At 47.7% G+C, this 26459-nt stretch overlaps 1 protein-coding gene and 1 pseudogene across 3 annotated transcripts in view; one reads left to right on the forward strand and one right to left on the reverse strand.

The window, feature by feature from the left end:
• Positions 1-26459, forward strand: part of Fbxo27 (F-box protein 27) — a 67433-nt gene that overhangs the window by 313 nt on the left and 40661 nt on the right. The gene's annotated exons all lie outside the window — the stretch shown is intronic.
• Positions 19495-20443, reverse strand: Rpsa-ps8 (ribosomal protein SA, pseudogene 8; annotated as a pseudogene). The gene is made up of 2 exons (XR_015650352.1): positions 19894-20443; positions 19495-19789 (listed from the first exon to the last, which is right to left on the reverse strand). The product of XR_015650352.1 is annotated as a ribosomal protein SA, pseudogene 8 (transcript).

Here is a 26459-nt window from a genome sequence, read left to right on the forward strand (position 1 = left end):
AGCATCTTCCTTTCATCTCCTTCCTGCTTCCCGAAGTCGGGACTCCCCCTCAGACCCCCGCTGGGCATCCTGGAAAACACAAACTCCAAAGGCCCTGGTGACAATGGCGTTTGTGAGCCCGGCGCCCTAGGCGCAGTTGCTCAATCTCGCTGCAGCCTGTTTTCTCACCTGTAAAAAGGAGGAGATGGCGCATACCCTGGTGTACTGCCCTAAGAACCAAGTTCAAGTCCAGGACCCGCCCCCCTCCCCAGCCCCCGGGAGTCTAGGTGGGAACAAGTGGAATTTGAGCTGCCTGGGTGCTGAAGAAGCCTTCAGCAAAGTAAGCGTAAGGTTCCCAGATCCACCGCAGACACGTTCTTGGGGGAAGAGGGGTTTTTCTGTCTTTCACCCATTTTCTGCGCGATGATTCTACCGCTTAGCTTTGCAAATAGTGTCAGGGTCTTTGGAGTGAGGGGCGTGGAGACGTACTCCAGGCGGGAATCCCCTGTCTTTAGCACTTTTGAACTCCCTATCCCTTCCAGAATCTTCATTACCGCTTAAGATGCAATAACAATAAATCACTTGGGTCCGGGGCTAGTGTTGCATGCCCTTTATCTCCAGCACACCGGGGGCAGAGGGTCTTTGCGAGTTCAAAGCCAGCGAGCCTGTTCTGCAGTGAGTTCCAGGGCTACATAGTGATGAGTGAGAGCCGGTCTCAAAAATAAAAGAAATAAATCACTTGGTTGTAGTGTTACATACTCTTAATCCCAATCTGTAGGAGGCTGGACCAGGAGGCCAGGAGTCTGAGGCTAGCTAGGCTCCCTAATCTTATCTTAAAGCAAAACACCACAAATAGCGATCAGTTTCAATTTCTGGCTCATTTTTCCTGGCGGCCTTCCAGAATGGAAGCTTCTTAGCCGGTTTTATGCAAAGGGTGTCTATGGCAAACCACGGAGGCCCCTGGTTGATCGTGTTTTTACAGGTATACGATAAACACACCGATTTAGAAAAGAAGCCAAACTCACCATGTCGCAGACGGACAGATGTTTTTAAAGCAAGTGTGTCCTCGCTGGAACACACGCGCTTTTGCATTTGTTTATTTGAAAACGGGGTTTTACGGAACCCGGGCTAGCCTGGGACTCCTCATCTTCCTGACTCAGCCTATCAAATGCTAGGATTACAGGCACGTGCCACAACGCCTGGTGTGTTTGTTTGTTTTAAATTCTTTATTACACCTATTTATTTCTGAACATGTGAATTGTTTGGCGGGTCCCCATGGGTGGGGTTGTTTTCTTTTAAGTTGAGGGGTCTTGAAATGTAGTCCAGGCTGGACTGGAATTTACTATGTATCCCAGGTTAGCCTCTAGCCTTTTCTGCAATCCTTCTCCTCCTGTGTGCTGGCATTGCATGTACCACACCAGGCAATGCTGACTCCTCAGTTCATTAAATTTCAAGTCTAGCATCAGATCCGAAAGAACAGGTAACCTAGAAGCATTCGTTTTCTTCCGCTTTGCTTGTCGTTTTTCTCCCTCAGATGAAAGCCTTATTAGGAAAGTTCTGGAACCTCAGCAGCACAGGCAGCTGTGGTGGCCTTGAAGGGAGAAGTGGACCTTTCAGTTCTAAGCAGCAGCTTCATTAGGAGAGGTGGCTGACACACGACAGGGTCCAGGCAGGGAGAGGCTTCTGGTCTGGTCTAGAAATGTTCAGTGTTTTGGGCTCCAGACAGGACTGAAGTGGGACTTGGGAGGATGCTGTGGAGTCTTCTGTGACCAGGCCCAGGCCACGTAATGACTGTGCTGCCCTCCTTGGTGTAGAAGGATGTGCTGGTGCTGTGTCTCTCCTTCAGAGCTCCACTCAAGCCCTGCTCAGCAGGTCAGGTTGAGGCTGAGCTCCATTCCCAAGGCCCTCAGGGTGGAAGGAGAGAACTGACTCCACTGGCCTCCGTGGGCACACACGGTGGCGCTCCCACACCCACAGTCACATCCCAGCCCCACCAAATCAATCAATCAATCAATCAATTAATCAATCAATGACTGTGGTTTAAAAAATTAAAGAGAAACCACATATGTGGAGATGGGTCCTGGTGATATAATCCCAGCATTTGGAAGTCTGAGGCAGGAGAACTGCTGCTATTAATAGCTCAAGGTCAGGTTTGGCAACATAGTGAGGTCCACGTCACTCTAGGCTAGAGTCTCAAAGGAAGAAAGGAAGGAAGGAAGGAAGGAAGCTGGGTGTGGGGGACACCTTTGTAGTCCCAGCACTTGGGAAGTGGAAAGAGGAAGATTAGTTCAAAATAATCTCAACTATATACTGAGTTTGAGAATAGACTAGACTTCATGAGATCCCGGAAAGAAAGAGAAAGAAATGAAAGGGAGGGGGCAGGGGCTGGAGAGATGGCTCAGTGTTTAAGAGCACTGACTGCTCTTCCAGAGGTCCTGAGTTCAAATCCCAGCAACCACATGGTGGCTCACAACCATCTGTAATGGGATCCGATGCCCTCTTCTGGTGTGTCTGAAGATAGCTACAGTGTAATCACATATAAAAAATAAATAAATCTTAAGAAAAAACTTATAAAAAAAGAAATGAAAGGAAGGAAAAAGAGAAGGAAGGAGGGAGGAGAAAGGACTGTTGTGGTGGGTGAGGACTCACTCCTGGGTAGCTGAAATCTTTAGGTTGAGCACAGAGCGTCTACCGTGGGCCCAGCTGGCTCGTGTTGAAATCTAGCTAGTGCATCAACCATAGGCAAGTCATTCGGCCTCACGTGCCTCAGTTTCCCCATCTGCTAAAGGGGACGACAGTAGTAAGTGCCAGCGGTTGTTGCAGATGATCAAATTAGATCAGGTAGGAACCACTTAGAACCATGCCTGGCTCAGAGCGCGTCCCACATAAAGTCCCATCCAATTACCATGATCCTCAAGATAACACAGTCAGCGAAGTTGGCAGATAAGAGGTAATGAGTGTGCTTCCCTAAATCGCTTTAAAATCCCGACGAGCTATTTCACACAAACAGAAAAGCACCTGGAAAGCGCAGAGGGCTTCACTTAACAACCGTGGGTCATACCTGTGTACTCATTACCCAGCTGTGGGGGATGGGGTGAGAAGACCATCTTATCGGCTTCCTCCTCCTCATGCCCTCCCTGGCACCACTAGCTTTCTCTGCACAAAGGAAGTCACTGTACCAACTTTGACCTGTCCTTGACATTACTCCCTGAGTGTACCTCCTGGGACACAATGGTTTCATTTTGCCTCTCTGTGCATGTGAAGCTAGTAGAAGAATGTCATATGAACTCCTGTGCCTAGTCTCTTCCTGTGTGATCGTTGTGAAATTCATCTGGGCTGGGCAGATGGATGCAATCCACTCCTTCCCATTGCCAAGGAATATCCCATTGTAAGGGCGCACCGTCATTTAGTTGCCAGCCGCCAATGGGACTTTATACATTCAAGACTTTGACTCTTACAAGTAGGACTGCTTTGAACATTCATGTTTATGTTTTGTAAGTGAACATATATACTCATTTCTTTTAGATATAGAGCAAAGAGTAGAATGGCTAGGTCATATGCCATGTATGTACGTGCATTCTATGTATGTGTATGTATAATATATATGCATATGCATGTGCGAATGTATATGTGTATGTAAATGTATAATGTATATGATATATCCGTATGTGTATATGGCATATGTGTATGTGCATGTGTGTATGTATAATGTATATGATGTATGTGTATATACATACGCATATGAATTTGTATATGTGTAATGTATATGACATTTGTGTATATGTGTATGTATATGTGTGTTTGCATGTGTACATATATATGTATGACGTATATGATGTATATGTATATGTGTTCTTGTACAGGTGTGTGTCTTGATGTTACATCAGTGCTAACAGAAGTTTTGCCAAAGCAGTTGTAGTCACCTCTTTACTTCCTACCATTCATGCTGGAACATTTCCATTGCTCCAGATCCTTGCCAACACTTGGCATTGTCAGGCAATTTATTTTTAGTCATTCTGTTGGGTGTGTAGTAGTAGCTCATTGTAGTTTTAATTTGCATTTCCCGCATGAGCAATTCAATTGGGGACCTTTTTGTTTGTACCTGGCCCTTTGGTTGTCCTTTTTGTGATGTACCTGTTCAAGTGTCTTATCCTGTTTTCCATCGGGTCATTCATTTTAAAATGGATTTGCTCTTCTGATAGCCTGAACAGAGCCATTTTCCAGTTCTACGCACTATAAACCTGCTCAGCTACATATTGGTGGCGCACACCTTTAATCCCAGTGCTCCAGAGACAGAGGCAGGTGGATCTCTGTGAGTTCATGGCCAGCTTGGTCTACAGATCAAGTTCTAGGATAGCCACCAAAGAGAGAGAGAGAGAGAGAGAGAGAGAGAGAGAGAGAGAGACCAAACAAACAAACAAACAAAAAACCCCTCCTGATCTATAGTTTGTTTCCTACACTCGATGTTTGTAGTTTGTATTTAGTGTGTGTGTGTGTGTGTGTGTGTGTGTGTGTGTGTGTGTACATTTGTAAGTGTGCTCAAGTGACACAGAGTGTATGTAGTGATTACAGGACAACGTGTGGAAGCCAGTTCTCTCCTTTTACTGTATGATTTCTGGGGATTGAACTTGGGTCATCAAACTGGGAGGCAAGCATCCTTACCCACTGAGCCATCTCATCCGTCCTTAATGCAGTCTTTTTTAGTGACGAAAAGTCTTTATTTTAATGCAGTCTTTTTTTCCATCATTATGAATGTTTTCTTTTTAAAAAAAGAAATAATCATTTTTTTTTGAGGAAGGGGGGCTTTTTTTTTTTTTTTTTGAGACAGGGTTTCTCTGTGTAGCCCTGGTTGTCCTGGATCTTACTCTATAGATCAGGCTGGCCTCGAACTCAGAGATCTGCCTGCCTTTGCCTCCCAAGGGCTAGGAACCACTAGAGGCATGCACCACCCCCACACCCACAAATGGCCTCCACCTCCCATGTGTTGGTGTTACAGGTGTGTACAACCAAGCCCAGCCAACAATATTATTTCAGAAATACTTCTGTCCAGGCACGGTGGCCCATGCCTTCAATCTCAGCACTCAGAAGGCAGATGGATTTCTGTGAGGCCAAGCCAGTCTATGTAATGAGTTCCAGACCAGCCAGGGCTCCATAGTAAAACCTTGGAGAGAGAGGGAGAGGGAGAGGGAGAGGGAGAGGGAGAGGGAGAGGGAGAGGGAGAGGGAGAGGGAGAGGGAGAGGGAGAGGGAGAGGGAGAGGGAGAGGGAGAGGGAGAGGGAGAGTACAACAGGAAAAGGCAGACACACAGACAGATGGAAGGAAGGAAAGAGAAAGAAAGAAAGAAAGAAAGAAAGGAAGAAAGAAAGAAAGAAAGAAAGGAAGAAAGAAAGAGAGAGAGAGAGAGAGAGAGAGAGAGAGAGAGAGAGAAAGAAAGAGAGAAAGATTGATTGATTATTTCTGACTGGGTATGGTGTATGCCTTTGATTCCAGCACTCCAAAGGCAGAGACAGGTGGATCTCTGTGATTTCAAAGCCAACCTGGTCTACCCAGTGAGTTCTGGGTCAGCCTGGAATATGTAGGGAAACCCTGTCATAAAACAAATCAGACTCTTTGCTGAGTTAGGCCTGGTGGTTCCGGTCCCAGCTACTTGACAGACTGAGATAAGAAGATCAAAAATTTCATGCCTAAGTAGGCCACAGAGTGTCCATGGCCAGTCTGAGCAACTTAGCAAAACCTCAGAATTGGTGAAAAAGGGGGGAGTTATCTGAATTAAATAAAAATTAAGTGAATTACATCTAAATAAAAAAGCTAAGTCTTATAGCTCAATGATGGATTGGCTAGCACCCACAGGCCCTAGGTTCATCAGTAGGAAGGGGGAGGAGGTGGGAGAGGATGGGGGAGGGGGGGTCCGTGCTTCTGAAGCATTCTCTTTTAAATTGTTTATAGCTTTATCACTTTGTATCTTGTTCAGGCAGCGGTCTGTCCAGAGCTGATCTGTGGGTGGCATATGAGATTTTACTTTTATCATCAGAGTGACAGAGTGTAGCTAATAAGGTGATAATGAGATACTTAAAAAAAAAAAAAAAGGTTCTCTTTAAATTTTACTTATTCCAGGCATTGCCTCCTTGCAGCAGTCTTGAGGCTTCTGGTGAGGCCTTCCCGCCTGACACCATGTTTACTCTGCACTATGAACTCCAGCCAGTTGTCCCTGGGTGATTTTCCTGTCTCCACCTTCCACCTCGCCCTGAGAGTGCTGGCACTACAGATTCTAGAACATCTGGGCTTTTGACTCAATTCCAGGGACAGATACTCGGGTCATAGGGTTTGCTGTGCTTTTCCCACTGAACTGTCTCCTAAGACTTCCCTTTTTAAAACAAACATTTTTCAGATATGAAAACAGTATTGTTTCAACCTAGAAGAAATAGAGTCAGGGAGGGCTGATGGCTCAGACAAACCGGCGGCTCTGAGTCTAGATCTTGCTTTGCTGTCCCTTGACTGGGCGACCTGCCTTCTTTAATGCTCCAAGCCCTGGTGTCCCACCTGCGGAAAGCAGGGCCTCCCTGCATAGGACTCGGACACGTACTTCCTGTGTAGCTAACACGGGGTGGGGTGCAAAGAACAAGCTGGGTAAATGATAGCTGTAATTATTCCCAAATTTCATTTAATCCCTTGCGTTCATCAGTAACACGGACAAACTCTGGGTTAGTCCGTGATCATACGACGATGAGTGGCTTTGTTTTTGTTGTTGTTTTTATTTGTTTGTCCTTGTTGGACTCTCTTCTAGTCTGGCTCCAAAGCCCATTGCATGGCTTGCTGTTCCCACTCGGAGAAAGAAGGTAGCACACAGGGTCAGAAAGTCAGTCTGGAGGATCCTCAGAAAATTGGACATTGAACTGCCTGAGGATCCAGCTATACCTCTCTTGGGCATATACCCAAAAGATGCCCCAACATATAAAAAAGACACGTGCTCCACTATGTTCATTGCAGCCTTATTTATAATAGCCAGAAGCTGGAAAGAACCCAGATGCCCTTCAACAGAGGAATGGATACAGAAAATGTGGTACATCTACACAATGGAATATTACTCAGCTATCAAAAACAACGACTTTATGAAATTCGTAGGCAAATGGTTGGAACTGGAAAATATCATCCTGAGTGAGCTAACCCAATCACAGAAAGACATACATGGTATGCACTCATTGATAAGTGGCTATTAGCCCAAATGCTTGAATTACCCTAGATGCCTAGAACAAATGAAACTCAAGACGGATGATCAAAATGTGAATGCTTCACTCCTTCTTTAAAAGGGGAACAAGAATACCCTTGGCAGGGAAGAGAGAGGCAAAGATTAAAATAGAGACTGTAGGAACACCCATTCAGAGCCTGCCCCACATGTGGCCCATACATATATAGCCACCCAATTAGACAAGATGGATGAAGCAAAGAAGTGCAGACCGACAGGAGCCGGATGTAGATCGCTCCTGAGAGACACAGCCAGAATACAGCAAATACAGAGGCGAATGCCAGCAGCAAACCACTGAACTGAGAATAGGACCCCCGTTGAAGGAATCAGAGAAAGAACTGGAAGAGCTTGAAGGGGCTCGAGACCCCATATGTACAACAATGCCAAGCAACCAGAGCTTCCAGGGACTAAGCCACTACCTAAAGACTATACATGGACTGACCCTGGACTCTGACCTCATAGGTAGCAATGAATATCCTAGTAAGAGCACCAGTGGAAGGGGAAGCCCTGGGTCCTGCTAAGACTGAACCCCCAGTGAACTAGACTGGTGGGGGGAGGGCGGCAATGGGGGGAGGGTTGGGAGGGGAACACCCATAAGGAAGGGGGAGGGGGGAGGGGGATGTTTGCCCGGATACCGGGAAAGGGAATAACACTCGAAATGTATATAAGAAATACTCAAGTTAATAAAAAAAAAATAAAATAAAATGTAAAAAAAAAAAAATGCCACCAAAAAAAAAAAAAAAAAAAAAGAAAGTCAGGGCTTCGGAGTAAATGGTCCAGATTCAAATCCAACTCCAAATATTTATCAGTTCCTCTGCCTGTCTGTGCCTCAGTTTCCTTACCTGTAAAATTAAGGATACTCATTCAGTCATACTTTGGACTTGACATATTTTAGAGAGCTGAAGGGAGGCTGGATGAGTGAATGGTTTCAACAAAAACCAGCTAAAATTCATGGTTGGTATGAAACTGAATCTTCAAAATTGTTTGTTGTGGTACTGGGTATGGAAACCAGGCCCTTGAACATATTAGGCAACTTTTCTACCACTGAGCCACGCCCCCAGCCCCTCACTGGGGATTCTAGGCAGGGGCTCTACCACTGAGCCACGCCCCCAGCCCCTCACTGGGGGATTCTAGGCAGGGGCTCTACCACTGAGCCACGCCCCCTGCCCCTCACTGGGAGAGTCTAGGCAGGGGCTCTACCACTGAGCCACGCCCCCAGCCCCTCACTGGGGGATTCTAGGCAGCCGTGCATCTGGCCCTCCAGCCCGGAGAGACGGAGAGACTTTGTCCCCAGTGCCCGGCATGACATTCCACCTCACTGTAGACACTTCCACCAATTTAAGTTTAGAAATGTCTACTTTAGCGAGCTGGGAATGTTGGCACGTGCCTGTAATCTCAGCACCAAGGAGGCAGGGGAATCTAAAGTCCAAGGTCATGGCCGGCTCCAGAGCAGGGTGGAGACCACCCTGGACTCCAGGAGACACTGTCTCAGCCACAGCAAAAACACAAATGTCATAGTCCACGAGTCGATAAGCCATCTAGAAAGGCGTCATCTGTTGGGTTTGGCCACGGGGCATCGCTCACTGACTTCTGCCGTAGGCTTGCTGTGTCTGACATTTCTTATGGCCTCCATCACTTCTGTGGGATGGTCATTCTTGCCTGTTCATCTATTGATGGGCTCCCCCCACGGACTGTCACATGTGGGAAGGCTGGGATATTTGTCTATCTGGCACACGGGGTGCACGCATCAGGGATTTACGAAATGACTACACAGGTGCATGTCACCTAACGTCTACTACCACAATGAGCCTACTCTCTACCTGCTCTCTCTTGATGTCACCTTCCTTGACACTGGTCAGCACAGCCAACGCCCACTCCCAAGTGCCAGCTCATCTTCAGAAAGGCCCCGGGGACAGGAATCAAAGACTGGAAGCAGGAAGAAGATGGAGACCCATTTCCCCTCTTCCAAAACGGGGTTTGATTTCATCATGACTGTGCGTGTTATCACGCATCAAGGGACCTGGTGAGCCAGCGGAAGTGAGGGGTGTGCCCAGGACACAGCTCACCTCCCAAAGCATGTCACCTGCCTCAATTATAGCTGAAAGGAAGCCTGAGTCACTCGCTTAACTATGGGAGCTACTAGAGTGGGCCCAGTGCAGCCCCCGACTCTGCATGGCCCCTCGGAGGAGGTCACTGGCCAGCTCACACTAGGTGCTCACGGTGCGTGATGGTGCACGGGCCTCCTCGCCTGTCCTAACACCCCTATTTTTCAGAAGAGAAAACTGAGTCACGAGATCGTTTCTAGCACCCTGCTCCCTGATGTGTCCATGCTACACACAACTGGCTAAACAATTTTGAACAAACATTCAAGGTCGTCCACACATCTGCTGCTGCACAGTGGAGCTCAGGCTTCAGGTCCAGGGTCATCTCCCAGGTCCAGATGTTTGTTGGAAGGAACACTAGCCACATTTCCCACTGGAGTGAGGCCAGAGGGCGAGAGAGGGTTTTAAAGTCGACGAATGAGAGGCAAAGGTGAACAGTAAAAATGACCTTTGAAAAAAAGCTCTTAGGGGCTAGAGAGATGGCTCAGCCTGGGGTTCGATTTCTAGCACCTACATAACAACTCCACTCCGGGTTCAATTTCTAGTACCCCTTGTAGCTCCACTTGGAGGGGGTCTGATACGGTCTTCAGGCTTCTGCGGGCAGAGGCAGACATGCACGTGGTGCGTGACATACATGCCCACAAAACACTGATAAAACACATCAAAGAAAATATTTTTGAGATAAGATCTTACTATGGAACTCTGGCTATCACTACGTAGCCCAGGCTGGCCTCGAACTCACAGAGATCCCCTGTCTCTGCCTCATGAGTACTGAGACTAAAGGTGTGTATTACTATGCTCGCCGTTAACTTTAAAATGCAATAAATCTCTTTAGAGCCAAGGAGAATGCTCAACAAGTAAAAAGCACTTAACTGTGCTAGCCTAGGGAGCTGAGTTCGAAGGTTAGCATATCGGTGACTGTAGTCTGTATAACTCAGTTATCTCATGAATCATGTGACCTTGATGCCCAGCTGCCATGCAGAAATCTGCCTTTACCTCATCCTGGAAATTTCTCTCACATCTCCTCCTGTGCTGGGTCTCCTGTGTCCTGAGCCCAGCTCACCCTCTTTTTCTTTCTTTTCTTTTCTTTTTGTTTTTTTTCATTCTTTTCTTTTTCTTTCCTTCCTTCTTTCTTTTTTTCCTCTTTTTCTTTCTTTCTTTCTTTCTTTTTTTCTTTTTTTTTTTTTTTGCTTTTGTTTTTCTGGAGTATTTCCTATGTGGAGTTTCTTGGGAAATGCTTCATGGGAGTTCTTGCACACTTGAAAAGGATTCCATACTCTCCTTCTTGTTGACAGAAATCAGGTTTGTTAGAGAATTTTAATAGATGCCTAGAATCTCCCAGTGAAAAGCTGGGTCCTGGCTCAGTGGTAGAGCCCTGCCTAGAATCCCCAGTGAGGGGCTGGGGGTGTGGCTCAGTGGTAGAGCCTCTACCTAGAATCCCCCAGTGAGGGCTGGGGGTCTGGCTCAGTGGTAGAGCCTCTGCCTAGAATCCCCCAGTAAGGGGCTGGGGGCGTGGCTCAGTGGTAGAGCCCCTGCCTAGAATCCCCCAGTGAGGGCTGGGGGTCTGGCTCAGTGGTAGAGCCCCTGCCTAGAATCCCCCAGTGAGGGGCTGGGGGCGTGGCTCAGTGGTAGAGCCTCTGCCTAGAATCCCCCAGTAAGGGGCTGGGGGTGTGGCTCAGTGGTAGAGCCTCTGCCTAGAATCCCCCAGTAAGGGGCTGGGGGCGTGGCTCAGTGGTAGAGCCCCTGCCTAGGATCCCCCAGTGAGGGGCTGGGCCATGATAGAACACCTGCCTTTCTCATTTGCAGTTTTGTTCTTGAGAAATGCAAAACATTCTGCTTCTGTTTGTTTGTCTTGCTGTGTAGCCCAGGAGGGCCTGGAATGCAGAGTTCTCCCTCCTGCCTCTTCCAAGGTAAGATTACAGGTAGAACACTGCCCTTAATGATCATTCTGCTTCTGGGTCCTTCGCTTATTACTGCTGTTTTCATTTGTCTCCTCACCTCCTGTGGTGGTTTAAGTGAGAATGAGCTCCACTGGCTCTTATATATGAATACTAGGCTCCCAGTTGGTGGAATCGCTTGGGAAGGATTGGGGGAGTGGCCTTATAGGAGGTGTGTGGGCATCCAAAGTCTCAGGCATCCTCCATGTGCTCTTTCTGCCTCCCTCTTGCAGACCAGGATGTGAGCTCTGAGCTGTTTCTTGTCTGGTGGGGGACTCCAACACTCTAAAACCATAAAACCATAAATTAATTAATGCTCTTCCATAAGTTGCCTTGGTCACAGTGTTCTAGCACAGACACAAAAAAGTAGCTAATACATTCCCTAAAAGTTCCTATGTTTCCTGTTCTAAAATTTTTTTCTTTTGAAAAAATACATTGATTTGTTTAGTGTGGGGAAGTGGAGCACCGACATACGCCACATGTGGAGGTCGGAGGACAATTTGCAGGAGTCAGTTTTCTCCTCCTACCAGATGGGTCTCTGGGATCCAAGGCAAGGTGTCAGCCTTGGGGAATGTGTCCTTACCTCCAAGGTCACCCTGAAGGCTACCAGAGTCCTACTTTTTCACAGTCAGTTCTGCCCTCATCACTTGGGTGAGTGTGAGGTAAACAGGCAGGTGCCCAGCTGGGAGAGGGAGCCTGATAGGATGTGGGGAGAGATTCAACTGTGAAGGTAGACCTGAGGGAATCCGAGGTCAGGTGGGTCCCGGATGTCAGAAAACAGGGCAAGCTGAGCCACTGCAAGAAAGAGATGCTTCCGTTGAGGTAAGTAAAGGAGGAAACGTTGGGGTAGGAAGATCAGGATTCAGTTTTTTCTTCTTTTAAAGTCATCGATTGATTCACTGGTTGACTGTCGTTGGGCAGTAGTAATGCATACCTTTAGTTCTAACATTTGGGAGGCAGAGACAGACAGATCTCTGTGAGTTCGAGGCCAGCCTGGCCTACAGAGCAAATTCCAGGACAGCCATGGCTACACTGAAAAACCCTGTCTCGAAAAACAAACAAAAACCCATTATTATTTATTTGCATGTTTTGCCTACATGTATGTCTGTGCACCATGAGTGACATGTCTGAGGAGTCCAGAAGAGGATGTCAGGTCTCAGGAACTGGAGTTCCAGACAGTTTTGAGCCACTACGTGGGCTCTGGGGATGGAGGGGGTCCTCCGGAAGAGCAGCCAGTGCTCTTAACCAATTGAGTCAAACTTTTGGCCATAGTTTTAATTTTTTTCTCTTAATTTAAAACTATATTTTGTGGGGTGGGCCTAGCACAATGGTTCAGCATGAAGGGTACTCACTGTTAACAGGCTGAAAACCTGAGCCTGATGGCCAGGAGTCACAAGGTGTGGGGACAGAACGGACTCCTGTGACCTGTGACCTCTACACAAACACCATAACCTGTGTGTGCCAATTCACATACACTAGGTCAGCCAATCAATCAATCAAGTGACGGCGTAGTTAATTTTTAAACATGTATCCATACTTCTTCAAAAGATTTACGTTTAGTTTTTAGAGTCATTTATTTTGTGTGTCTAAGTGTTTTGCTGGAATGCATGTCTGTACACATGTGAATCCTGGAGCTGGTGTTAGGGACTGTAGTGAGCCCCTGTAGGTGCTGGGAACAGAGTCAGGCCCTACAAGAATGAGCAAGCACTCTTAACCACAGAGCCATCTCTCCAGCCCTGGTTTTATTATTTTTCATTATGTGCACTCTGCGAGAATATGTGCATGAGTGTATGTGCCCTCGGAGGTCAGAGGCGTGGGGTCCCCAGGAGCTGGAGGTATGCGGTGTGGGCGCTGGCACGCAAACTCCAGTGCTCCACAAGAGATGCAGATGCTTTTTAACTACTTGGCCATCTCTCCAGCCCAAGAAATTCTGATCTGGATGTGTCCATTTGTTTGTGGGTTAGTTTGCCCGGCAGGTCCAAGAGAGCCCAGGCTGGCGTCCAACTGTTTAAGCTGAGGATGACCCTCAACTTGCACCTCTCAAGTGAGATTATGGTGTGTGCCACCGCCATGCTCTGCCTTCGTCATTTGTGTTCTTGAGACAGGATCTTACTGGGTTAGTTCATCTCCCTGCTTCAGCGTGAGTCCCCAAATGATGGGATGACAGACGTGTCACCATGTCTACTTGACACTTATCTTCCACCAGCATAAAGTATCCCTCAGCTAGACACTACAACGTGAGAGGTCTACTTGGCTCTTGGCTCTGAGGCTAAAAGTCTAAGATCAGGCAGACCATGGGCTCCGCCTTGGGTGAGGAATGCTTGGTTATGTACAAGTGCCAATGATGTCATGATGAGAGTGTGTGTGCGTGTGTGTGTGTGTGTGTGTGTGCGTGTGTATGATGGGAGTGTGTGTGTGCATGGTGGGAGTGTGTGTGTGTGTGTGCATGGTGTGAGTGTGTGTGTGTACATGGTGGGAGTGTGTGTGTGTGTATGGTGGGAGTGTGTGTGTGTATGGTGGGAGTGTGTGTGTGTGTGGTGGTGAAAGACCCCCAAACTTGGGGAGACCCTCGCTCCAGTCACGGGTTGAGGTGCCCCCAAGAAACGCGAGTAGCCAGTCTTGATGTAACAGCAAGAGGTAGCGTTTATTAACGAGATCCCGGACCGACACGTATCTCACACAGGAGACAGAGGAATCGGCCCCAGCCTCTTCAGGCAGGGGTTTATATAGGAGAAGCCAGGGGGTTTCGAGTGGTTATCAGCAAGGGAAATGGGCACAAGGTCTCATCTGCAAGCAGTACGTGCGGGCTGGGGTGTTCTCAATATAGGAGAGCGTCTTATCTTTATCTGTAGAGCAGGGAGTCATCCGTCCGTCCGGATGGCCCCCTTCCTGGAACAATCCCTCGACCTTGTTTTTAGGCTTGGCCGGGCACATCTCAGGCCAGCTCTGTCCTGTTCCCTTATCTGCTGTTCTTTTGCAGTTTTTATGAAGTTTTTATCTTAACTCTTCAGTGGGAGTGTGTGTGTGTGTGTGTGTATGGTGGGAGTGTGTGTGCATGGTGGGAGTGTGTGTGTGCGTGGTGGGAGTGTGTGTGTGTGCATGGTGGGAGTGTGTGTGTGCGTGGTGGGAGTGTGTGTGTGCGTGGTGGGAGTGTGTGTGTGTATGGTAGGAGTGTGTGTGCATGGTGGGAGTGTGTGTGTGCATGGTGGGAGTGTGTGTGCATGGTGGGAGTGTGTGTGTGTGTGCATGGTGGGAGTGTGTGTGCATGCATGATGTGAGAGTGTGTGTCATGGTGGGAGTGTGTATGTGTGCATGGTAGGAGTGTATGTGCATGCATAATGTGAATATGTGTGTGCATGGCGGGAGTGTGTGTGTGTGCATGGTGGGAGTGTGTGTGTGCATGGTGGGAGTGTGTGTATGTGCGTGCATGATGGGAGTATGGGTGCATGCATGATGTGAATATGTATGTGCTTGATGTGAGTATGCGTGTTTGTGGTGGGAATGTGCGTGCATGGTGGGAGTGTGTGTGTGTGTGTGCATGGCGGGAGTGTGTGTGTGTGTGTGCACCCATGGTGGGAGTGTGTGTGTGTGCATGGTGGGAATGTATGTGTGCACCCATGGTGGGAGTGTGTGTGTACATGGTGGAAGTGGATGTGTGTGCATGGTGGGAGTGTGTGTGCATGGTGGGAGTGTGTGTGTGTGCATGGTGGGAGTGTGTGTGTGCATGGTGGGAGTGTGTGTGTGCGTGGTGGGAGTGTGTGTGTGTGTGCATGGTGGGAGTGTGTGTGTGTGCATGGTGGGAGTGTGTGTGTGTGTGCATGGTGGGAGTGTGTGTGTGTATGGTGGGAATGTATGTGTGCACCCATGGTGGGAGTGTGTGTGTGCATGGTGGAAGTGTGTGTGTGTGCATGGTGGGAGTGTGTGTGTGTGCATGGTGGGAGTGTGTGTGTGTGCATGGTGGGAGTGTGTGTGTGCATGGTGGAAGTGTGTGTGTGTGCATGGTGGGAGTGTGTGTGTGTGCATGGTAGAAGTGGGTGTGTGTGCATGGTGGGAGTGTGTGTGCATGGTGGGAGTGTGTGTGCATGGTGGGAGTGTGTGTGTGCATGGTGGAAGTGTATGTGTGTGCATGGTAGAAGTGGGTGTGTGTGCATGGTGGGAGTGTGTGTGCATGGTGGGAGTGTGTGTGTGCATGGTGGGAGTGTGTGTGTGTGCATGGTGGGAGTGTGTGTGTGTGCATGGTGGGAGTGTGTGTGCATGGTGGGAGTGTGTGTGCATGGTGGGAGTGTGTGTGCATGGTGGGAGTGTGTGTGTGCATGGTGGAAGTGTGTGCATAAATCAACTTATGCCGTAATCTAAGCACTCAGAACCTGGGGCAGGAAGGAGAGTTGTATGTTCAAGATTAGCCTGGACTATCCGGTGAAACCTGTTTCAAACTCCAAAGAAGAAAAAGAAACGTTCTGGTGGAGTAGTTTGCACAGGGTGAGAGAGAAATCCAGGAGGGGTTCAAAGGTAATGCTCAGTATTGTAGAACAATTTATAATGATCTATTCTTGGAACTAACCAGCCTTCCACAAAGACCTCATTAATCCCTGCTGAGGACAGACAAATTCCCTTGCTGTAAATCACACCGATTAAAGGCTCTCCCATGGAGCTGGGAAGTAGCTGGTGTGGTACAGTGTTTGGTACTCTGTGTAGCCCTGGCTGTCCTGAAACTCGCTCTGTAGACCAGGCTGGCCTCAAACTCACAGGGATCCATGCCTGCCTCTCCCTCCCGGGTGCTGGGATTAAAGGCGTGTGCCACCACACCGGCTTGAGCCTGGCAGGTTATTGGTTTGTAGGACCAAAAGGCTTGTATTAGTCACTTCTGGTTGCTGTGGTAAAATGCCTGAGGCTGTTGAGGGATTTGCTTTTCAGGCCACACGGTAAGCAGTAGTAGAAATACCATGGGTTGTGTTGACGTTGGGAGGTTGTTTATCTTATTTCATTGTAACGGGGATTAAATTCAGGATCTTCCGCATGCTACCTTATTCCCTACCCCGAGCCTTTACTTCTGAATTCTAGGCAAACACTTCTGCTGAGTCACACCCCAGGCTCTCACGGATGGACTCTAAGCAAATGCGTGCCATTGACTCGCCCTAAATCCCAGTCACCCCTGTCTCTTTTATGTTTATCACGTTTTTTAAAATGTATTTTATGTGCACGCATGGGGGGCCAGGTGTGTACTGTGGCACACATGCAGGAGGCAGAGGAAAACTTATGGGCGTGAGTTAGTTCTCTCCTTCTACTATATGAGTCCTCAGTCATTAGTCTTGGCCACAAGCACCTTTACTGACTGAACCATCTTGTCTGTCCTCTGTCCTCACCTTATGTATCAAGCCCCTCTACTGATGGTCTTTTGTTTGCTCACTGTCATTTGCTGTGTCACACTTTCAGTCTGTCTCTGAAGAGCCTTGTGACATCTTCCGTAACTGCATACAGACGTCCCTGTCCTAGGTGTGAGATCCTGGGCCAGTCAGTTGGGTGCATTTCGGATACAAACACTGCAACTGATGGGTGTTGCAAACTGTGCCCCACTGAGATTACACCCATTTGTATCACTACTACGATGCTTGCCCTGAGGTCTGAGCCAGCATGAGAGCACTGCCAATCTTTTTGGTATTTTTACCAACTAGGTTTATATAGGTTTACTGGAAAACTCGTGTGTGTGTGTGTGTGTGTGTGTGTGTGTGTGTGTGTGTGTGTGTGTACACTTACTCATGGATGCTGCCAGAGACGGGACCTAGGGTCTTGCAAACTCAGTACATGCTCAACCACTGAGCTAATTTTATTTTGAGAGAGGGTCTTGTTTTTTTAAAAAACTAAAAAGGGTTGGAGATTTAGCTCAGTGGTAGAGCGTTTGCCTAGCAAGCGCAAGGCCCTGGGTTCGGTCCCCAGCTCCGGGGGGGGGGGGGGGGGGAGAAAAGAAAAGAAAGAAAGAAAAAACTAAAAAAAAAAAAAAATTCCAATCATTTGATTTTACCAGTGAAGACTCAGGAACCAGATGCTGGGGTGAAAACCCACAAGCTCAGAGAGGCAGAGAAAGCACCCAGCTGACCTTCCTACACCACTGATGTCCCAGAAGGGAAAAGCCCTTTCTCCTTCTCCACAATGTCTTAAATACCTTCCAAATCAATGTCTCTCCTTTCTGCTTCCTTAGGTCCACTCTATGTCAGCTGGTTGCTTGCTCTACCCCTTGACCTAGGGTTGACTTTATTTAATCCTGTTTACAGAAAGCTCTTTGGATTAAAGGTGTGTGCTAGGGGTGAGGCACAGTACAACAAGGTTTTTCCGGTTCACGTGCTTGGGGTTCACAATGTGATTAAATATCCTGCCACAGGGTCTTGGTAAACTGCACAGGCTCCAGTGTGCACACCACATCTGCTTCTGTGACTCTGATCCGTGTTTGTTTTACTATCTGTCACACGCCATCATCTTCTCACGCATTTTGGAATCCTGGTGCATGTGTTCACGTGTGTGTGCACATTCAGAGGCCAGGAAAGGGCATTGGTGCGCTCCTCTAATTCCTTTGGGATAGGGTCTCCCCCTGAACACAAAGCTCACCACTTCCCCTAGGCTGACTGTCCATTAAGCTTCCGGGATCTGTCTGTCATGGACACTTCCCTCCCCTACAATGGTGGGGATTAAACACACATCGTCATCCCAGCTTTTTACTGGGTAGTGGGGATTTGAATTCAGGTCCCCAAGTTTGCACAGCAAACGATTTTAACAGTTCCATACCCCGAGGTCCATTTATTGAGACAGGGTTTCTCTGTGTGCCTTCGCTGTCCTGGAACTTGTAGAACAGACTGGCCTCGAACTCACAAAGCTATGCCTGGGATTAAAAACTTGTACCACTGCTGCCCACTGTCTGGATCCATCAAAACAAAACAAAACAAACAAAAGACAGTTATTTACTTATTTATTTGAAACTAGGTTTCAGTGTATAGTCCTAAATAGCCTAGAACTCACTCTGTAGACCAGGCTGGCCTCAAACTCACAGAGATCCACCTGCCTTTGCCTCCTGAGAGCTGGGATTCAAGGTGTGTGCCACCATGCTGGGCTTTTTGTCTTGTTTTGTGTTTTAATGTGGATATGTGTGTGCCTGCGTGGCTTGGTACATCAGGTAGCTATGGGAGCCCTGAGAAGCCAAAAAAGGAGTCAGATGTCCTGAAACTAGAGTTACAGGAGCTTGTGAGCTGCCATGAGGTGCCAGGAACTGAACCCGGGTCCTCTAGTAGTTTCTTAACCATGAAACTATGGAGAGAAGAAACTATCTTACCAGCCCTACAAAATATTTTCATTTCATTTCTTATGACCTCCCTGTTCCTATTCTCCATGCCTTGTGTTCCTTATGGGGTCATTTTCTTGGGATTGATCTTATGGGATTGTGAGAAACACATGTATATGTATTCTATGTAGACATATATGTATTCTGTGTAGTTCATGTATATACCTTTATGACTCAGGCTGGCTTTGAGTTCCTGGCAGTGTTCCTGCTTTGGCCTTGGTCCAGGCTAGGATTACATGCAAGGCACACCTAGTGTAGTTTGTACTTTAACTTTTGTTTGTTAGAGTTCATTCCGGGATGAATCAAATTTAAAAAATACCTCTGACCTCCACGGTATGAATGAGGAGGACTTAATTCCCTTACCCTGCCTGTCAGTCCTGTCACTAGAAGTCCCTGTGTCACACACTTAATCCTCTTGCACACACAAGCTCCTGACTGGCAAGCTTTTCAGGTATAAACCACGGCCATTGGATCCCATTGGCTATAGTGCTGTTTTTTTAAAAAAAAAATGGATGAAAGGCTGCAGAGTCCGTGAAATGCTTGCTGTGCACGCTTGGGGACCTGAAGTCCATCTCCAGCACCTACATAAAAGCTGGGCCCGGCACACATGTATGTAATTAAAGTAATGGGTACAGAGAGAGTTGGACCCCTGGAGCTCAGTGGCCAGCCAGTCTAGCCAAATCAGTAAGTTCCAGTGAGAGACTAGGTCTCAGACAAAAATAAGGTGGGGAATGGTCAAAGCTAGTAAGCAATGACTTCTGGCTTCCACACGCGAGCTCACGCAAGTGCACGTGCACTTGGATGTGTGTGTGCACATTCAAACTTGTTCTCATCCCCCCCCCCACCCACACACCAATTACCCTAGGAAACAATGTTTCTTTCTTTTGTTTTCCCAGCTTTTAGGAACTTTATTTTCCTTCCACCTTTTTCCCCTTTGCTCAGGTGTCTGCAGAGCACCTCAGGACCACTCAGTGGCCTGTGCTGTGGGAGCTGCTGACCCGTCCTCAGTGGCTGACTGCTCACTCCAGTCTTCCATAGGGAACTGCTGGGTGGGCACAGAGGGCACACAGATTAGTCGACCACCTCAGGCTGAGCAGCAGTGAACTCAGGTGCTGGTGTGGTCCATTCACCCTAGAATCCCTCCTTGGTCACAGCCTTCTCAGCAGCAGCCTGCTCCTCCTCCTCAATCTCCTCCGGGTCTCTGTAGAAGTAAAGATCAGGCTTGACCTCCCACGGGTGCTCACGGGAGATAGTACCCCGCATGCGCAGAACTTCCCAGACCAGCATTCCCCACATCAGACCCACTGAGTGAGCTCCCTTGTTGTTGCATGGAATGGCAATGTCCACATAGCGCAGGGGAGAGTCTGTGTTACACAGAGCAATGGTGGGCAAGTTGACCTAAGAGGCCTCTGTGAGGGGCTGGTGGTCAGTCCGGGGATCGGTCACCACTAGAAGCTGTGGCTCCCTGAAGGCTGCTTGGACCTGCTGTGAAGCGGCCAGCAATGGGAGTGGCTCCTGTGGCAGCAGCAAACTTCAGCACTGAAGAACTCTTGAGCCAGTGTTCCTGGAGGAGATGACGCTGACGTCAGCAGGGTTCTCAAAGGCAACAATAGCGCGAGCGGCGAGCAACAGCTTCTCCCAGGTCCTCTTCAGGTTTTCCTTTTGTAGATGCACCGCTCCATCTGAAAGTCAAGGTTGGTGCCACCCAAGTAGGTTCCTGCAGTAAGGAATTTGAGGACATCCTCCTCCTCCATCTGCAGGACGTCAAGGGCTCCGGACATTGTGTAAGTTTCCCATTTAAGTCATGATGGGAACCATCGTACGATGGACCCGAGAAAATGTTTCAACGGGCAAGTCGTTGTCACACAAGCATGAGGACCAGAGCGTTGACCCTTAGCAACCACAGAGGAAGCTGGGTTGGCATGGCAGCAGCAGTAAGCTACCCACGGGTGGAGAATCGCTGGCGCAAACAGGCTGGGCTAGCCAGGTTGCTAATTGTGGGTTCAAGCAGGAGACATTGCCTCAATATATAAGACGAGCACAGTTCAGGAAGATACCCAACATCAACCTCAGACTTCATCATATTCACACATTCATGTGCGTGTGCAGGCACATACAAACACACATATACGTGATAAAAAATTATGAAAGCATTTATCTACTACCAGTGCCAACCCTTTGCTTCTGGATACCATGCTGGAGGCATAGCTCATTGGAAAATCTGTTCACGGCCTTTGGATATGGTCACCCAACATTCCAAATTTACATCAGAAGCCAGCACACGCACATACACACATGTCATGCATGCATATATGTTCACTCATCACAGGATTAAATCTTTGTATAATTTAGGCAAGTTCATGGTGACACTCTCTTCCCTTCCATTCCTCTCTCTCTTCTCCCTCCCCCCTCCCTTCCTCCATCCTCTCCTCTACCTTTTCTCTCCTTCCTTTCTCTTCTTTCTTCCTCCTCCTCCTCTTCTTCCTCCTCCTCCTCATCTCTTCTTTTGAGACAGGGTTTCTCTAAGTAGACCAGGCTGGCCTTGAACTCACAGAAATCCTTCAGCCCAAGTGCTACAGTTAAAGAAGTGTATCATAGTACTCAGCCCCCCCCCCCCGTCTCTTTCTCTCTCTCATATTCTGTGTGTGTGTGCACGCACACATTTGAGGTTTTTCTTTTTCTTTTTTTCTTTTTTTTCCTGAGAAACCCTCTTTCTTGCCCTGGCTGTCCTGAACTCACTCTCTAGACCAGGCTGGTCTTGAACTCACAGAGATCTTCCTGTCTCTGTCTCTGGATGCTGGGATTAAAGTTGTGCATCACTACTACCCAGCTTCTTTCTTTCTTGTGCAGGGGATAAAGCCCAGAACCTCACACATGATTGGCAAGCACTCCACCATTGAGTGCTGCACCCTGCCCTCACCAGTAGATTCTAGAGGAGTACTCTCCCCCAGAAGAACATCCCTGAGCCCTCAATGATCTCTTCCAATTGAATGCTGGTGTTTTCTTTTTACTACATTTTATTTACTATGTGCGTGTGTGTATGTGTGCATGCATACACACACGTATGTGTGCACACTCGAGTGTGTATGTACATGAGCATATGTGTGTGGGGTATGCATGCACGTGCATGTATGATGTTTGTATATATGTTTGTTTGTGCATGACTATATGTTGGAGTGTGTGGGTGCATATATGTTTGTGTATATGAGTCCATGTGTAGGAGGTGTGAACTGTGTACATACATGTGTATGTGCATACATGCATTCATTCATGCATATGTGAGTGCTCGTGTGTGTGTGTGTGTCCATGTGCATACTGGTAGAGTTCAGAGGACAACTAGTTCTTTCTCTCCTTCTATGTGTGACTAATGATTGGTGGAAGGAACTTTCTCCACTGAGTCATCTTGCTGGCCCTCAAAGTTTTGGTTTTACATTAGTTTATTTTATGTGTAGAGAGGGCACGTGTGCCATGGCAGGTATGTGGAGGTCAGAGGATAACCTGTAGGAGACTATCCTCTCCTTCCTTCTTGTGAGTCCTGTGCATCAAGCTCAGGACATTAGTCTTGATATGAAGTACTTTTCTTCCTGAGCCATCTCACTGGCCCTCAGCTTTCTTTTTGAACGACAGTCTAATTCTATGGTGTCCCGTTCAAGGCCTTAACAGATCCAAACTTACACAAGTAATTTGTTTCTTTATTTTGTTTTTTGAGACAGGGTCTCATGAAGCCCACGCTGACCTCAGATTTACAGATAATGACCTTGAACTCCTGATCTTCCCTGCTTCTACCTCCCAAGTGCTGAGATTGGAGATCAAATGGCCAAATGCATTTTTAAGTTTCCATACAGATCTTTTTAAATGTATGTTGATTCCACCTATGTAAGGTATAATTTACTGTTAGATTGCAATGAAATCCACCTACCTTCAATTGATGGGCTTTGACAACTGAACAACACCCCATTTCAGGGAGAGAATGTTTCCAGCATCCCAGAAAGTTCCTTTGAGCCCTTTGTAGACAGTCTTCTCACCACCCACTTCTTAACTCCTGGGGTAACTGCTGTTTTGATTTTTATCCTCATGGATTTATGTCATAATAAATGTTTTTATATTCTTTCATTATTCTGAAGTGTGATTTGTGGATAATATAATATACCCACATGTGAGTTGCTGTTAGATCAAGATAATGTCCTTCTGTGATGAAAAAGGAATGAGAAAAGGTTAGGAGTTTGGAGGGGCAGAGGTTGTGGGACCTCACACAGACCAGGCAAGCACCATGCTACCAAGTCACGACTCCAGCACAAGAAGAATACAATGGAAGAAGAGAAATGAACACAAAATTGTTTTCTGAGTTCTATACCCATGACAGCATGACCCATGACCCATATGCACACCTGTGCACACATGCACGCACACACACACACACACACTGATAATAATAAATAAAAATTAAACGTTTTACATAGTGAGGGATGGAGAGATGGCTCAGTGGTTAAGAGTGCTTACTGCCCTTGCAAAGGATCCAGATTCAGTTCCCAGCACCCACACCTTGGAGCTCAAAACCCATCTAGAAGTAGACCCCTCAGTTCCAGGAGAGTTGATGTCTTTTCTAGCCTCTTTGGAGACCTGCACTCACATAGCACACACCCTAACATGCAGGCACACACACACACACATAAACAAAAATAAATACAGCTGGAGAAGTGGTTCGGTGGTTAAGAACACTTGCTGCTCTTCCCTAGGACCTAGGTTCTATCTCTAGCGCTTGAATGGTGACTTACAGCCATCTGTAACTCCAGTTTCTCGGGATACAGTGCCCTCTTCTGTCCTCCCTGCATGTACTGCATACATGAGATGCACAGGCATACATGCAAGCAAGACTCAGTCACACATATAAAAGTAAATAAATCTATATAAACAGAGGTTTTAAAAAATTATTCCTTCCCTAGCTCTTAGAATCAATCGGAAGGATTTTTAATTAAAAAAAGTCAATTAAGCTATAAGATCTAAAGGACTTCAGAAGCTGCTAGGGGCATAGTTTTCCTGGATGCTGTGAAGGCAGTCAGTCATAAAGAAACAGGAAAAGCATGGTGGCTTTGTGACTCAGGTACCAAAATAGTGAGCAATTAATAGCTCGCCTTTGTTTTACCCAGGAAATAAGTTGTTTCATTAGAAAAAGATTACTATGACATTTATGTAATGTGTGTGCATGTGTGTGTGTGTGTGTGTGTGTGTGTAATTATATATACACATGTTGGGCATATGAGTGTACAATGGTGTATGTGTTTGTGTGTGTATATATGATGGTGTGTGTGTATGTGTACAGTTATGTATACACAGGATGGGGCATGTATGTGTATTCAACCGTGTGTGTGCTTGTGTGTGTATATATGACGGTGTGTATGTATGTGTACAATTATGTATGTACATGATGGGACATATGTGTATGTTTGTGTGTACAGTTATTTATGTACACAACAGAGCATGTGTATGTGTGTGTACCATGGTGTGATTATATGTGGGTATATGTTTGTGTGGTGTTTGTGTGTGTGTGTGTTTACACAATGTACACATGGAGGTCAGATGATAACTTGTGGGAGTTGGTTCTCTCATTCCACCATGGGGGCTAAGGGATCAAACTGAGGCCAGCGCAGGCCATCAAGCTCTGTGACAAGTATCCTCACCTGATGAGCCATCTCATCTGCCCACCTCACTGTAAATTTTTTAAATGTGTTTGAGTAAGATGGGTCGGTACTTTCTCTACACAGGGATCAGTGGGATGGGATGCAGACACTGTCAGCTACTACAATGAAATCCCTAAGGCCATGCAAAGAAAAGAGGTGTGAAAAGTCCAAACAGTTCGGTCCTCTGGTGCGGGAGCCTGCAGGTTGTACCATGATGGCAGCTACTTGTGCAAGAGAGAAATCATTTAAATACAAGAAGCCCGAAGATGAGAAGGGGCTCACAAACACCTCTCACAACACTGGGGAGTAAGCCTGCAGCCTTCCAACTCTTAGTGGGCAAACAACAGCAAACTAAGGAATCCTTTAAGAGGCTGGAGAGAGGAGAGGCAGGAGGCGGTACCCGCTCCTGGGATGGGGCTCTAAGAAATCCCCCAAACGTTGTTTTCCAGAACAGTCTGAAGAATGAGGAGTGTCCCACCCTTAAATGTTGGACTGCTGGGCTTGGGAATGGGGTCGGGGTGGAGAGATGGAGGTGGGCGATGGAGTGGGAGGGGAGAGGAAGAGGAAGAGGAAGAAGCTAAGGAAGCCTGTGGTCCCCAGTGCAGCATCCCTGTCTCAACACCAACTGCAGGTTCTGGGGGAGGATTCTACTTCCTTGCCCCAGGGCAACACGGGACATCACAGATCCTTCTGCTTTGAGGCCACTGAGGCCTGCTGCTGGCCTCTGAAACCTGAAGGCTTCATCCTGCGTGTTTGCCTTGTTCAGATAAGCTCTCTACACCCACACCTGGCCTAGGTACCACCATCCTCCAGAGACCTATGCGAAGGCCAAAAGAAACTGCCCCCTTGGTTTGGGAGGGGGAACACCTAGGAGCAGTCACCTTCAGGTGCCTGACACTCCATAGCAACCCTATAACTCAGAGGCCTTGGAGCAGCTAGGCCCCTCCACGGTTGGCTTGGGAAACCCTATTATGGACTGAACCCCACCTGGTCCAGTCAGGTTACCAGGCCAAGTCTTTGTCACACCCCTACCAGCCCAGAGCTGTTCTTCATCTGACCTACCTGGCACCCACTGGCTTCTCCTTCCATTGTGCCTGTCAGAGCCTGCTCACCCTCATCCCCAGCCTGGACCAGGGAGTTCTGCCCCATCCATCCATGAAGAACTTGGGAACATCGGCACGGGGCTACTAGCTCAGAGTCCCCAGGGCCTGTTATTTGGCTCTGAGCAAAAAAGAGAAGCTCTAGCTATGGTCCTCAAGGTCCCTCATGATCTACCCTGTCATCTCTCTGACCCAGTGGCCTCTCTACCTGCCCCATTAGTCACCAATCTTGTGACAGCCTCAAGCAATTAGTGATTCTCAACCTTAATGTCATGACCCTTTAATACAGTTTCTCCTGCTGTGGTGACTCCCCCCCTCCACCATAAAATCATTTTCGTTGTTACTTCATAGCTGCAATTTTGCTACTGTTATGAATCATAATGTAAATGTCTTATATGCAGGATACCTGATACGCAACCCCAGTGGAGGTCACGACCCACGGGTTGAGAACCACTGGCTTAAGGTATATTGTATTACCACCAGAAGGCCTTTGCTCTAGCCATCCTCAGGTGAGGAAATGCTCACCTTGGGTCTCAGTACTCTGCCTTCCTCCCCCACACTACCCTGAATCATTGCCTAAATGTTGCCTTCTGGCCGGAGGATGTAACTCATTTGATAGAGGGCTTGCCTCGCGTGCTCTGGGTTTGTTCCCTATAAACCTCGTAAGTCAGGAGTGGTGATGCACTTCCCAGATCCCAGAACAGGAGACTCGAGGACGGGAGTCTCGGCTTCCTGTTGCCGAGATTGACACCAGGACCAAAAGCAACGTGTGGAGGAGGTGCTTATTCAGCTCAGAGTCCGTCACTGAGGAAAGCCACGGCAGGAACTCTGTGCAGCCACTGGAAGGTGGGAGCCGATGGAGTAACGCAGTTTACTGGCTGGCTCTCATGGGCGCGCTCAGCTTGCCTTCTTCATGACCTAGGACCACCTGTCCAGGGGTGGATCCACCCACAGAGGGCTGGACACGATCAGTAATCAAGAAAATGCTCCCACAGACCTGCCTACAGGCTCATCTGGAAAAACAATTCTCCAACGACTCCAGTTTGTGTCAAGTTGACAAAAACTACAAACTAACCAGCACAGATCTGGGGGG

Source organism: Rattus norvegicus, chromosome 1, assembly GCF_021556685.1.
Source record: "Rattus norvegicus strain SHRSP/BbbUtx chromosome 1, alternate assembly SHRSP_T2T, whole genome shotgun sequence".
Taxonomy (NCBI): Eukaryota; Metazoa; Chordata; class Mammalia; order Rodentia; family Muridae; genus Rattus; species Rattus norvegicus.